The sequence below is a fragment of the Ranitomeya variabilis genome, chromosome 1 (assembly GCF_051348905.1).
Source record: "Ranitomeya variabilis isolate aRanVar5 chromosome 1, aRanVar5.hap1, whole genome shotgun sequence".
NCBI classification, from domain to species: Eukaryota; Metazoa; Chordata; class Amphibia; order Anura; family Dendrobatidae; genus Ranitomeya; species Ranitomeya variabilis.
In genome coordinates, this window is record NC_135232.1 from 844,817,785 (window position 1) to 844,831,498 (window position 13,714).

General features: G+C 46.9%; 1 protein-coding gene across 1 annotated transcript in view; it reads right to left on the minus strand.

Annotated features, from left to right (window-relative positions):
• HERC6 (HECT and RLD domain containing E3 ubiquitin protein ligase family member 6) overlaps positions 1-13,714 on the minus strand; it is a 118,825-nt gene that overhangs the window by 67,210 nt on the left and 37,901 nt on the right. The gene's annotated exons all lie outside the window — the stretch shown is intronic.

A 13,714-nucleotide genomic window follows, 5' to 3' on the forward strand; every position in this document is an offset into this window, starting at 1 on the left:
CTCCTTGGCGTCCGACATCGTGGTACTGTCTTGCCTTAGGTGGAACTCTTCTCTTCCTGCCGTACCATTGCCTCCAGGGGCGACGTTCCCTCCAGTTTGCAGGACCCTCAGAGGGGTGAGCAGATCTCTGCCACCGCTCTTCTCGGGTAGGGCAATTTCTGGACATGTGTCCCACCTTTCTGCACGTCCAGCACTCACGTCTGCGTCTGTCTGGAGGGCGCTTCAGTCTGGATCGTTGACCTCGGCGGGGAATACCTCTCATCTGCGGTTGCTCTTCACCCCAGGATACAGAGTTACACTCTGGAGCCACCACCGAAGCCTTCTTCATGCTGCGCACCTCTCCTCTAACTCTTTCTGGCGGCTCCCGCACGTTACCTCGGGGTATGCCGCTGGTCCCCAAAACGGCAGTAAGGGCTTTCCTGTTGTGAATTTGGATTCTGGGCTCCCCCGGTGGCTACTGGTGGAATTGAACTGGTGTCTTCATCTTCTCTGTTCACCTGTTCCCATCAAGATGTGGGAGTCGCTATATAACCTTGCTGCTCTGTTAGTTGCTTGCCGGTCAACAATGTTATCAGAAGCCTCTCTGTGCTTGTTCCTGCTCCTAGACAACTACTAGATAAGTTGGACTCTTGTCCATGTTTGTTTTTGCATTTTTGTTCCAGTTCACAGCTGTAGTTTCGTTACTGTGTCTGGAAAGCTCTTGTGAACAGGAATTGCCACTCTGGTGTTATGAGTTAATGCCAGAGTTTTAAAGTAATTTCTGGATGGTGTTTTGATAGGGTTTTTAGCTGACCATGAAAGTGTCCTTTCTGTCTTCTGCTATGTAGTAAGTGGACCTCAAATTTGCTAAACCTATTTTCATACTACGTTTGTTATTTCATCTTGATTCACCGCCAATACATGTGGGGGGCCTCTGTCTCCTTTCGGGGTATTTCTCTAGAGGTGAGCTAGGACTAATATTTTCCTCTGCTAGCTTTATTTAGTCCTCCGGCTGGTGCTGGGCATCTAGAATCAACGTAGGCATGCTACCCGGCCACTGCTAGTTGTGCGTTAGGTTTAGTTCATGGTCAGCTCAGTTTCCATCTTCCAAGAGCTAGTTCCTATATATGCTGATGCTATGATCTCTTGCCATTGAGATCATGACAGTTTGACCGGCCACTAAAGGGTTAAAATCCTTGGCTGAGAAAGGAGAGAAATAAGTAGTCTGCTGAAAATTTTTTTTTTTTTTTTTTCTCTCCTTTGAATGGCTCTGTGTTCACCTGTTTGCAATGGATCTTCAGAGTGTAACTGCAGGTTTGAATAATCTCGCCACGAAGGTACAAAATTTGCAAGATTTTGTTTGTCATGCACCTGTATCTGAGCCGAGAATTCCTTTGCCGGAATTTTTCTCGGGGAATAGATCTGGGTTTCAGAATTTTCGAAATAATTGCAAATTATTTTTGTCCCTGAAATCTCGCTCTGCCGGAGATCCTGCACAGCAGGTCAGGATTGTGATTTCCTTGCTCCGGGGCGACCCTCAAGACTGGGCTTTTTCATTGACACCAGGGGATCCTGCGTTGCTCAATGTGGATGCGTTTTTTCTGGCCTTGGGGTTGCTTTATGACGAACCTCATTTGGAGCTTCAGGCAGAAAAAACTTTGATGTCCTTGTCTCAGGGGCAAGATGAAGCGGAAATTTACTGCCAAAGATTCCGTAAATGGTCTGTGCTTACTCAGTGGAATGAGTGCGCCCTGGCGGCGACTTTCAGAGAGGGTCTCTCTGATGCCATTAAGGATGTTATGGTGGGGTTCCCTGTGCCTGCGGGTCTGAATGAGTCCATGACAATGGCTATTCAGGTCGATAGCCGTTTGCGGGAGCGCAAACCAGTGCACCATCTGGCGGTGTCCACTGAGAAATCGCCAGAGAGTATGCAGTGTGATAGAATTCTGTCCCGAAGCGAGCGGCAGAATTTTAGACGGAAAAATGGGTTGTGTTTCTATTGTGGTGATTCTACTCATGTTATATCAGCATGCTCTAAGCGCACTAAAAAGCTTGGTAAATCTGTTTCCATTTGCACCTTACCGTCTAAGTTTATTCTATCTGTGACCCTGATTTGCTCTTTGTCATCTATTACCACGGACGCCTATGTCGACTCTGGCGCCGCTTTGAGTCTTATGGATTGGTCCTTTGCCAAACGCTGTGGGTATGATTTAGAGCCTTTGGAGACTCCTATTCCTCTGAAGGGGATTGACTCCACCCCATTGGCTAATAATAAACCACAATACTGGACACAAGTAACTATGCGTATTAACCCGGATCACCAGGAGATTATTCGCTTTCTGGTGCTGTATAATCTACATGATGATTTGGTGCTAGGATTGCCTTGGCTGCAATCTCACAACCCAGTCCTCGACTGGAAAGCTATGTCTGTGTTGAGCTGGGGATGTAAGGGGGCTCATGGGGATGTACCTGTGGTTTCCATTTCATCATCTATTCCCTCTGAAATTCCTGAGTTCCTGTCTGACTATCGTGACGTCTTTGAAGAATCCAAGCTTGATTCGTTACCTCCGCACCGAGAGTGCGATTGTGCCATAGATTTAATCCCGGGTAGTAAATACCCAAAGGGTCGTTTATTTAATCTGTCTGTGCCTGAACATGCTGCTATGCGTGAATATATAAAGGAGTCCTTGGAAAAGGGACATATTCGTCCATCGTCATCTCCCTTAGGAGCCGTTTTTTTCTTCGTGTCAAAAAAAGACGGCTCTTTGAGACCATGTATTGATTATCGGCTTTTGAATAAAATCACGGTTAAATATCAATACCCATTGCCGTTGCTGACTGATTTGTTTGCTCGCATAAAGGGGGCCAAGTGGTTCTCTAAGATTGACCTTCGTGGGGCGTATAATTTGGTGCGAATCAGGCAGGGGGATGAGTGGAAAACCGCATTTAATACGCCCGAGGGCCACTTTGAGTATTTAGTGATGCCTTTTGGTCTTTCAAATGCTCCGTCAGTTTTCCAGTCCTTTATGCATGATATTTTTCGCAATTATTTGGATAAATTTATGATTGTGTATCTGGATGATATTCTGATTTTTTCGGATGACTGGGACTCTCATGTCCAGCAAGTCAGGAGGGTTTTTCAGGTTTTGCGGTCTAATTCTTTGTGTGTGAAGGGTTCTAAGTGTGTTTTTGGGGTACAGAGGATTTCCTTTTTGGGATATATTTTTTCCCCCTCTTCCATTGAAATGGATCCTGTCAAGGTTCAAGCTATTTGTGATTGGACGCAGCCCTCTTCTCTTAAGAGTCTTCAGAAATTTTTGGGCTTTGCTAACTTTTATCGTCGATTTATTGCTGGTTTTTCGGATATTGCTAAGCCATTGACCGATTTGACTAAGAAGGGTGCTGATGTTGCTGATTGGTCCCCTGATGCTGTGGAGGCCTTTCGGGAGCTTAAGCGCCGTTTTTCCTCTGCCCCTGTGTTGCGTCAGCCTGATGTTGCTCTACCTTTTCAGGTTGAGGTCGACGCTTCTGAGATCGGAGCTGGGGCAGTGTTGTCGCAGAAAAGTTCTGACTGCTCCGTGATGAGGCCTTGTGCCTTCTTTTCCCGTAAATTTTCGCCCGCTGAGCGGAATTATGATGTTGGGAATCGGGAGCTTTTGGCCATGAAGTGGGCTTTTGAGGAGTGGCGCCATTGGCTTGAGGGGGCCAGACATCAGGTGGTGGTATTGACTGACCACAAAAATTTGGTTTATCTTGAGACTGCCCGGCGCCTGAATCCTAGACAGGCGCGCTGGTCATTATTTTTCTCTCGGTTTAATTTTGTGGTGTCATACCTACCGGGTTCTAAGAATGTTAAGGCGGATGCCCTTTCTAGGAGTTTTGAGCCTGACTCGCCTGGTAACTCTGAGCCCACAGGTATCCTTAAGGATGGAGTGGTATTGTCAGCCGTTTCTCCAGACCTGCGGCGGGCCTTGCAGGAGTTTCAGGCGGATAGACCTGATCGTTGCCCACCTGATAAACTGTTTGTTCCTGATGATTGGACCAGTAGAGTCATCTCTGAGGTTCATTCTTCTGCGTTGGCAGGTCATCCTGGCATTTTTGGTACCAGGGATTTGGTGGCAAGGTCCTTCTGGTGGCCTTCCCTGTCACGAGATGTGCGAGGCTTTGTGCAGTCTTGTGACGTTTGTGCTCGGGCCAAGCCTTGTTGTTCTCGGGCTAGTGGATTGTTGTTGCCCTTGCCTATTCCTAAGAGGCCTTGGACGCACATCTCGATGGATTTTATTTCAGATCTGCCTGTTTCTCAGAAGATGTCTGTCATCTGGGTGGTGTGTGACCGTTTCTCTAAGATGGTCCATTTGGTTCCTCTGCCCAAGTTGCCTTCTTCTTCCGAGTTGGTTCCTCTGTTTTTTCAAAATGTTGTTCGTTTGCATGGTATTCCTGAGAATATCGTTTCTGACAGAGGGACCCAATTCGTGTCTAGATTTTGGCGGGCATTCTGTGCTAGGATGGGCATAGATTTATCTTTTTCGTCCGCTTTCCATCCTCAGACGAATGGCCAGACTGAGCGGATTAATCAGACCCTGGAGACATATCTGAGGTGTTTTGTGTCTGCTGACCAGGATGATTGGGTTGCTTTTTTGCCATTGGCGGAGTTCGCTCTCAATAATCGGGCCAGCTCTGCCACTTTGGTGTCCCCGTTTTTCTGTAATTCGGGGTTTCATCCTCGATTTTCCTCTGGTCATGTGGAATCTTCGGATTGTCCTGGAGTGGATGCTGTGGTGGAGAGATTGCATCAGATCTGGGGGCAGGTGGTGGACAATTTGAGGTTGTCCCAGGAGAAGACTCAGCTTTTTGCTAACCGCCGTCGTCGTGTTGGTCCTCGTCTTCATGTTGGGGACTTGGTGTGGTTGTCTTCTCGTTTTGTCCCTATGAGGGTCTCTTCTCCTAAGTTTAAGCCTCGGTTCATCGGCCCGTATAAGATATTGGAGATTCTTAACCCTGTTTCCTTCCGTTTGGACCTCCCTGCATCCTTTTCTATTCATAACGTTTTTCATCGGTCATTATTGCGCAGGTATGAGGTACCGGTTGTGCCTTCCGTTGAGCCTCCTGCTCCGGTGTTGGTTGAGGGTGAGTTGGAGTACGTTGTGGAGAAAATCTTAGACTCTCGTGTTTCCAGACGGAGACTCCAGTATCTGGTCAAGTGGAAGGGATACGGCCAGGAGGATAATTCTTGGGTGAATGCATCTGATGTTCATGCCTCTGATCTGGTTCGTGCCTTTCATAGGGCCCATCCTGATCGCCCTGGTGGTTCGGGTGAGGGTTCGGTGCCCCCTCCTTGAGGGGGGGGTACTGTTGTGAATTTGGATTCTGGGCTCCCCCGGTGGCTACTGGTGGAATTGAACTGGTGTCTTCATCTTCTCTGTTCACCTGTTCCCATCAAGATGTGGGAGTCGCTATATAACCTTGCTGCTCTGTTAGTTGCTTGCCGGTCAACAATGTTATCAGAAGCCTCTCTGTGCTTGTTCCTGCTCCTAGACAACTACTAGATAAGTTGGACTCTTGTCCATGTTTGTTTTTGCATTTTTGTTCCAGTTCACAGCTGTAGTTTCGTTACTGTGTCTGGAAAGCTCTTGTGAACAGGAATTGCCACTCTGGTGTTATGAGTTAATGCCAGAGTTTTAAAGTAATTTCTGGATGGTGTTTTGATAGGGTTTTTAGCTGACCATGAAAGTGTCCTTTCTGTCTTCTGCTATGTAGTAAGTGGACCTCAAATTTGCTAAACCTATTTTCATACTACGTTTGTTATTTCATCTTGATTCACCGCCAATACATGTGGGGGGCCTCTGTCTCCTTTCGGGGTATTTCTCTAGAGGTGAGCTAGGACTAATATTTTCCTCTGCTAGCTTTATTTAGTCCTCCGGCTGGTGCTGGGCATCTAGAATCAACGTAGGCATGCTACCCGGCCACTGCTAGTTGTGCGTTAGGTTTAGTTCATGGTCAGCTCAGTTTCCATCTTCCAAGAGCTAGTTCCTATATATGCTGATGCTATGATCTCTTGCCATTGAGATCATGACACTTTCCCCAGACTCTCAATCTCCTCCCAGATTCTTCTTATCTTCAGCTGGGAATCAAGGGTCCACATTGCCTCCTCTTCATTCTGACTGGGTGCTCCACAGTTGTAGCATCTAGGCAGTACTCTTCGCCGAGCGGCACTAGTCTCACTTTGGAGGGCGGCTGTTGTGAGCTCTGTTTTCAGGCTCCCTCTTGTGGTCACTGGTGGTATGGTGTGACTTTTGCTTTGGGCTCCCCCTGGTGGCTTTGTCTGTTATCCTGCTGGTCTCTGGCTATCAGCTGGTTCGTTATCCTCTGGGAGGTTCCTATATAGCTCTGTTTTACTTCCACTTGTTGCCGGCTGTCGATGTAATCAGTGCTACTCAGATTCCTTCTGACTACCTTGCTCCCAGTCCATCCAGGATAAGCTAAGTTTTGTTTGCTCATTTTTTGATCAGCAGTGTTTATCATGTTTTCTTGTCCAGCTTGCTAAAATGTAATACCCTCGCTTGCTGGTTGCTCTAGTGGGCTGAGTTTCTCCCCACACACTGTGAGTTGGTGTGTGGGTTCTTGAAATCTCAGGATGGATATTTTGTAAGGGTTTTTTATTGATCGCATAGACCCCTGCTCTATTTTCTGCTTTCTAGTACTAGTGGGCCTCTTTTGCTGAATCTGATTTCATCCCTATGTATGTGCCTTCTTCTTACTTCACCGTTAATATTTGTTGGGGGCTTCTATATCTTTGGGGATAATTTCTCTGGAGGCAAGCGAGGTCTTTCTTTCTCTTTAGGGGTAGCTAGTTCCTCAGGCTGGCTCGAGACGTCTAGGAATTTTTTAGGCACGTTCACCGGCTACCTCTAGTTGTGTTGGATAGGTTCAGATTTGCGATCAGTCCAGTTACCATCTCCCTAGAGCTCGTCCTTAGTTTATTCACTTGCTGGTCTATTTGTGATCCTCAGCCACTAAGGCTCATAACAGGCGGCCTCTCTTTCTCGCACCGGAGGGCTGTACTCTGCAGCACGGATCTTCTTATATTCAGCCACCTCCTCACGGACTCGCTTAACCTCCTTCTTCAAGTCTTCTACCCATTGAGGGGCTGTTACCTCCCTGCTCCATACCTTTCCCACTGGCCCTACCACCCCTTGCTCTTGCTCGCGCGTGCGTGCCTCACTCCCGACCTCAGAGAAAGTCATATCTAGCTTTACGCGCATGCGCTCTTGCAGGGCCTGTTTCATCAACACGTCTCGCAAGCCTGTCACCAGTTGGTCTCGCAGCACAATGTCAACTGTCCCCACACCTACGCCGTCCTTCCGTATAATGGCAGTATGAAGCTCTTGCAGTGCGTTCATATATTGAGTCACGGTCTCCCCCTCTCTTTGTACCCGGCGGAACAGTCGCATGCGCAGCTCCCCTACGTCAGTGGGGTCCCCATGCGTCTCCTCAAGTATACATATTACTTTGTCCAGGGTATCTCTCGCCTGGGGGGGTCTGAGCATAACAGAGTCCCGTGCATCCCCCTCTAGGGCCATCACAGCTATTTCCGCCTGCAGAGCCGGTGTCATAGGATGCATCCGCATCATCCCTCGGATGCTCTCCGTCCAACCCCACAACATGACATTACTCCCTGAAAATTTTGGCAGGTTAGCTAACATGGCTCCCAGGGAGATGCTAGACCTGGGACCTCTCTCAACTGCTTGGTCTGCCCCTTCTGCGCTACCGTGTGACATCCTGCCGACTACGCCAAGTGTAATAGGATGCAGGTACTGAGTATGTCACCACGGAACAGACAGACCAACTGTTGAGGGGAATTTATTAACAGGGGTAAAATTCTCCTCGCAGGGAGTAAACAGGGGGTTAATGGAGTCAAACAGTAAACAGTAAACAATTAAGCGGAATCAAAAGGGTTAACGAGTGTTCTGGTAACTTATCAGCCCAGGGAGATCCTGACTGGAGGGTCCTTTTTCCAACGTGGATACAGTCACCAGCAGGGCTTGAGATTCTGGTCTTTTCTGTGTCTCCTGGAAAGTCCGGGGTTAAGTCTCTGCAGCCTGCTCTTCCCAAAGTGAATCTGGAACCAGGAAATAACAGTCTCTCCGTCACTGCTGCAGGAGTCTCCGTAAGCCTGGCAGCTTCTCTGTAATAACGATTGTCACACACACACTGGGCAGTTACTTATCACACTCAGGGATCTTTGCTTGTGACTGCGGTCACCAGGGCTGCACTGAGTCACTGTCTCTGCACTGTCAGGGGAAGAGTCTTCTCAGATTATGGAGGCTTCCAAGTCCCCACTCTCACTCCAGCCTTAGTGCCCTCACGGGGAGCACTCTGTCATGGGGAGCGCGGCACTGTAGCCTGCTTTCTCTCTGGCACGCTGTCCCCTCTCTGGCGCGCTCTCTCTCCCGCACTTTTCTGACCACTCCCCTCTCTTTTCCCAGCAGTCACCACGTCCCCTCTGTCCAGGGCAGAAAGTCTTCCCCCCAACAACCCAGCTGTCTGACTAAGTGGTTCCAGGCAAGGAGCAGGGAAAGCAACCTCCTTACATTTGAGGGGGTACTGCGCATGATGAAATGATAGGGAGCTGCAGATGATGAAGTGTGTTTGAGGGGGCACTGCGCATGATGAAATGATAGGGGGCTTCAGATGATGAAGTGTGTTTGAGGGGGCACTGCGCATGATGAAATGATAGGGGGCTGCAGATGATGAAGTGTGTTTGAGGGGGCACTGCCCATGATGAAATGATAGGGGGCTGCAAATGATGAAATGTGTTTAAGGGAGCACTGCGCATGATGAAATGATAGGGGGCTGCAGCTGCAGATGATGAAGTGTGTTTGAGGGGGCACTGCGCATGATGAAATGATAGGGGGATGCAGATGATGAAGTGTGTTTGAGGGGGCACTGCGCATGATGAAATGATAGGGGGCTTCAGATGATGAAGTGTGTTTAAGGGGGCACTGCGCATGATGAAATGATAGGGGGCTGCAGCTGCAGATGATGAAGTGTGTTTGAGGGGGCACTGCGCATGATGAAATGATAGGGGGATGCAGATGATGAAGTGTGTTTGAGGGGGCACTGCGCATGATGAAATGATAGGGGGCTGCAGATGATGAAGTGTGTTTGAGGGGGCACTGCGCATGATGAAATGATAGGGGGCTGCAGATGATGAAGTGTGTTTGAGGGGGCACTGCGCATGATGAAATGATAGGGGACTGCAAATGATGAAGTGGGGGTGATGAGGACTGCAAATGATGATGTGGGAGTGATAGGGACTGCAAATAATGATGTGGGGGTGATGTGGACTGCAAATGATGATGCTGGGGTGATGGGGACTGCAAATGATGATGTGGGGGTGATGGGGACTGCAAATGATGATGTGGGGTGATGTGGACTGCACATGATGATGGGGACTGCAAATGATGATGTGGGGGTGATGTGGACTGAAAATGATGCAGGGGTGATGGGGACTGGAAATGATGAGGTGATGGGGATTGCAAGTGATGGGGACTGCAAATGATGATGTGGGGGTGATGGGGACTGCAAATGATGATGGGGACTGCAAATGATGATGTGGGGGTGATGTGGACTGAAAATGATGCAGGGGTGATGGGGACTGGAAATGATGAGGTGATGGTGATGGGGATTGCAAGTGATGGGGACTGCAAATGATGTGGGAGTGATGGAGACTGCAGATGATGAATTGTGTTTGAGGGGGTACTGCACATGATGAAATGATAGGGGGCTGCAAATGATAAAGTAAGGGGGACTGCAGATGAAGTGAAGGGGGGAAAGGGGACTAAATGATGAAGTAAGGTGAACTGCAAATGATGAAGTGGGGGTAATGGGGATTGTACATCAAGTGAGTGTGAGGGACGGTGGACAGCAATTGAATTGAAGGTGGGGGTGGAGAGAGCCAATGGTGTATTGAAGGTAGGGAGAGCAAATTAATTTTCAGGGTGGGGAAGAGCAGTTGATAATGAATAGGGGGTGGGAGAGAGAGAAGACATGACAATGAATTGAGGCAGAAGGGGCATGTAACTATAATGAATCGGAGTTAGGGTTAGAGCAGGAGGTACATAGTGGGATCGTTGAGGATAAAGTGACTGGAAATAAATTGGGGGGAAAGAGTACAGGTGCTAATTAATGTATATATTAAATGGGGGAAGTGGCTATGTATAGCTAGAAGGGGCTCAGTGGCGTATTATAATTTATATTTGGAATGGTGGGTTGCATAATAACCAGTTACAGTATATATTAATGGTGGGTGTTTGAGGGGGCACTGCGCATGATGAAATGATAGGGGGATGCAGATGATGAAGTGTGTTTGAGGGGGCACTGCGCATGATGAAATGATAGGGGGCTTCAGATGATGAAGTGTGTTTAAGGGGGCACTGCGCATGATTAAATGATAGGGGGCTGCAGCTGCAGATGATGAAGTGTGTTTGAGGGGGCACTGCGCATGATGAAATGATAGGGGGATGCAGATGATGAAGTGTGTTTGAGGGGGCACTGCGCATGATGAAATGATAGGGGGCTGCAGATGATGAAGTGTGTTTGAGGGGGCACTGCGCATGATGAAATGATAGGGGGCTGCAGATGATGAAGTGTGTTTGAGGGGGCACTGCGCATGATGAAATGATAGGGGACTGCAAATGATGAAGTGGGGGTGATGAGGACTGCAAATGACGATGTGGGAGTGATAGGGACTGCAAATAATGATGTGGGGGTGATGTGGACTGCAAATGATGATGCTGGGGTGATGGGGACTGCAAATGATGATGTGGGGGTGATGGGGACTGCAAATGATGATGTGGGGTGATGTGGACTGCACATGATGATGGGGACTGCAAATGATGATGTGGGGGTGATGTGGACTGAAAATGATGCAGGGGTGATGGGGACTGGAAATGATGAGGTGATGGGGATTGCAAGTGATGGGGACTGCAAATGATGATGTGGGGGTGATGGGGACTGCAAATGATGATGGGGACTGCAAATGATGATGTGGGGGTGATGTGGACTGAAAATGATGCAGGGGTGATGGGGACTGGAAATGATGAGGTGATGGTGATTGCAAGTGATGGGGACTGCAAATGATGTGGGAGTGATGGAGACTGCAGATGATGAATTGTGTTTGAGGGGGTACTGCACATGATGAAATGATAGGGGGCTGCAAATGATAAAGTAAGGGGGACTGCAGATGAAGTGAAGGGGGGAAAGGGGACTAAATGATGAAGTAAGGTAAACTGCAAATGATGAAGTGGGGGTAATGGGGATTGTACATCAAGTGAGTGTGAGGGACGGTGGACAGCAATTGAATTGAAGGTGGGGGTGGAGAGAGCCAATGGTGTATTGAAGGTAGGGAGAGCAAATGAATTTTCAGGGTGGGGAAGAGCAGTTGATAATGAATAGGGGGTGGGAGAGAGAGAAGACATGACAATGAATTGAGGCAGAAGGGGCATGTAACTATAATGAATCGGAGTTAGGGTTAGAGCAGGAGGTACATAGTGGGATCGTTGAGGATAAAGTGACTGGAAATAAATTGGGGGGAAAGAGTACAGGTGCTAATTAATGTATATATTAAATGGGGGAAGTGGCTATGTATAGCTAGAAGGGGCTCAGTGGCGTATTATAATTTATATTTGGAATGGTGGGTTGCATAATAACCAGTTACAGTATATATTAATGGTGGGTGAATGTCTGTATTCAGATGTGTAGTGTAGAAGAAAGGGAAAAAGTGGGGAATGTGCTCTGGAAGCGGTGCTCTAGATAACTGTGTTATTTTATGCAGAGACGAGTCCTGGCTGAAAGAAGTGATGGCGATCTGTGCTGGATTAAAAAGAAACGCAAAGATGAAGGACTTCAGCTAGAGACGTCACTGGTGAATCAGTATGTTACCTGTACACTGACACCATACACTGTATACTGTATACAGAGCTCCTGTGTATAATGTCACTGGTGATCACTGTATTACCTGTAAACTGACACTATACACAGAGCTCCTGTGTATAATGTCACTAGTGATCACTGTATTACATGTACACTGACACTATATATAGAGCTCCTGTGTATAATGGCACCGGTGACCACTGTATTACCTGTACACAGACACTGCATAATAAGTACAGATCTCCTATGTATAATGGCACTTATGGTGATAGTATTTTTTTTTTTATTAACGATCAGTATTGTACTATTCAGTCACAATGTGGTGGTAATATGTTGTCCGGCCATGGTGTGGTGGTATTTGTTCCTTGTATGTGCTATTATTTGGTCACTATGTGGTGGTAATATGTGGTCTGGTCATGGTGTGGTGGTATTTGTTCCTTGTACGTGCTATTATTCAGTCACCGTGTGGTGGTAATATGTGGTCTGGTCATGTTGTGTTGGTATTTGTTCCTTGTATGTAGTTGGTTACCATGTGGTGGTAATATGCGGTCTGTACATGCTGCGGTGGTATTTGTCCCTTGTATGCGATATTGTTCGGTCACTGTGGTGGTAATATGTGGTCTGCACATGTGTGGCAGTATTTATTCCTTGTAGATGGTATTATAGGTCACTATGTGGTGATAATGTGGTGTCTGGTCATGGTGTTGTGGTATTTGTCCCTTGTATGTGGTATTATTGGTCATTTGAAAAATTGAAAAATAAATAAAAATATACCTAAATTGTATTGCATATTTTAACAAATGTTTGATAAGTTAGAGTAGAGTAGGGCCCGGCCAAAAGAGTCTACCTTGTCATCGTGTCACATTAAAAAAACCTTTTGGCCAAAACAAAATCTGCTGGCTATGTGTGTGATCTGGTGATGGGAACTGTTAATGTGTGATTGGTGAGAAGTGGAGTTTTTCCAAGAGACAGCAGTGGTGCTGTGGACAGTTCGAGGGTTGGAGGCGGGGCTGGGGTGGAGCCTGGGCGGAGTCTTAAAGGGGCCCCGAAAATGTTGCCAGTATGGGGCCCCGAAATTTCTAGTGGCAGCCCTGCTTACCATGCAGGGAACCCAAACTTTTGCAACCCATTTTCCATTTTTTAATTTTTAACATGTAAAAGGAAAAAAAGAAAATATATATATTTTTGCCTGAAATACAAAGGAAATGTGGCATCTTTAACCTTTTAGAGATGATTTCATCTCTAACCTGCTTATCTGTTCACAATAACAGTAAACTTGACCAGGGAACCAAAACTTTTACATGTCACTGTATACCTCAAAGGACTAATGGAGCTAAGTAGCACCATTAGTCCTCAGTGGTATAACTTCCATCCCATATGCATTTAGTCCTACATATGGTATTGCTTGAGCAACTTGAGCACCTTTTTCCAGAGTGCTGTGCCTATCCTGCAATGCAAAAAGTGCCATGTTTGATCATCCCCCCCAAAAAAAATGTCATCGAACAATATGATGGTACTGTTAAAAATTAGAGCTCACCACCCAAAAAAAACAAGCCCTGATAAACTCTATTGATAGAAAAAAAAAATGGATGGGTCTCAGGAAATGGCAACAGAAACCAAATTTAATTAGTTTTACAAAGTTTTTAGTATTTTTAAAAATGACTAAATTGTAAAAAAGAAAATAACTATTTAGCTTTGCTAATGCTGTAATCTTACTGGTCCGCAAAATAATTTTGGTAGGTCCTTTTACAGAACACTAAACGCCGTAAAAACAAAATTTGAAAAACAATGGTGGCATTGT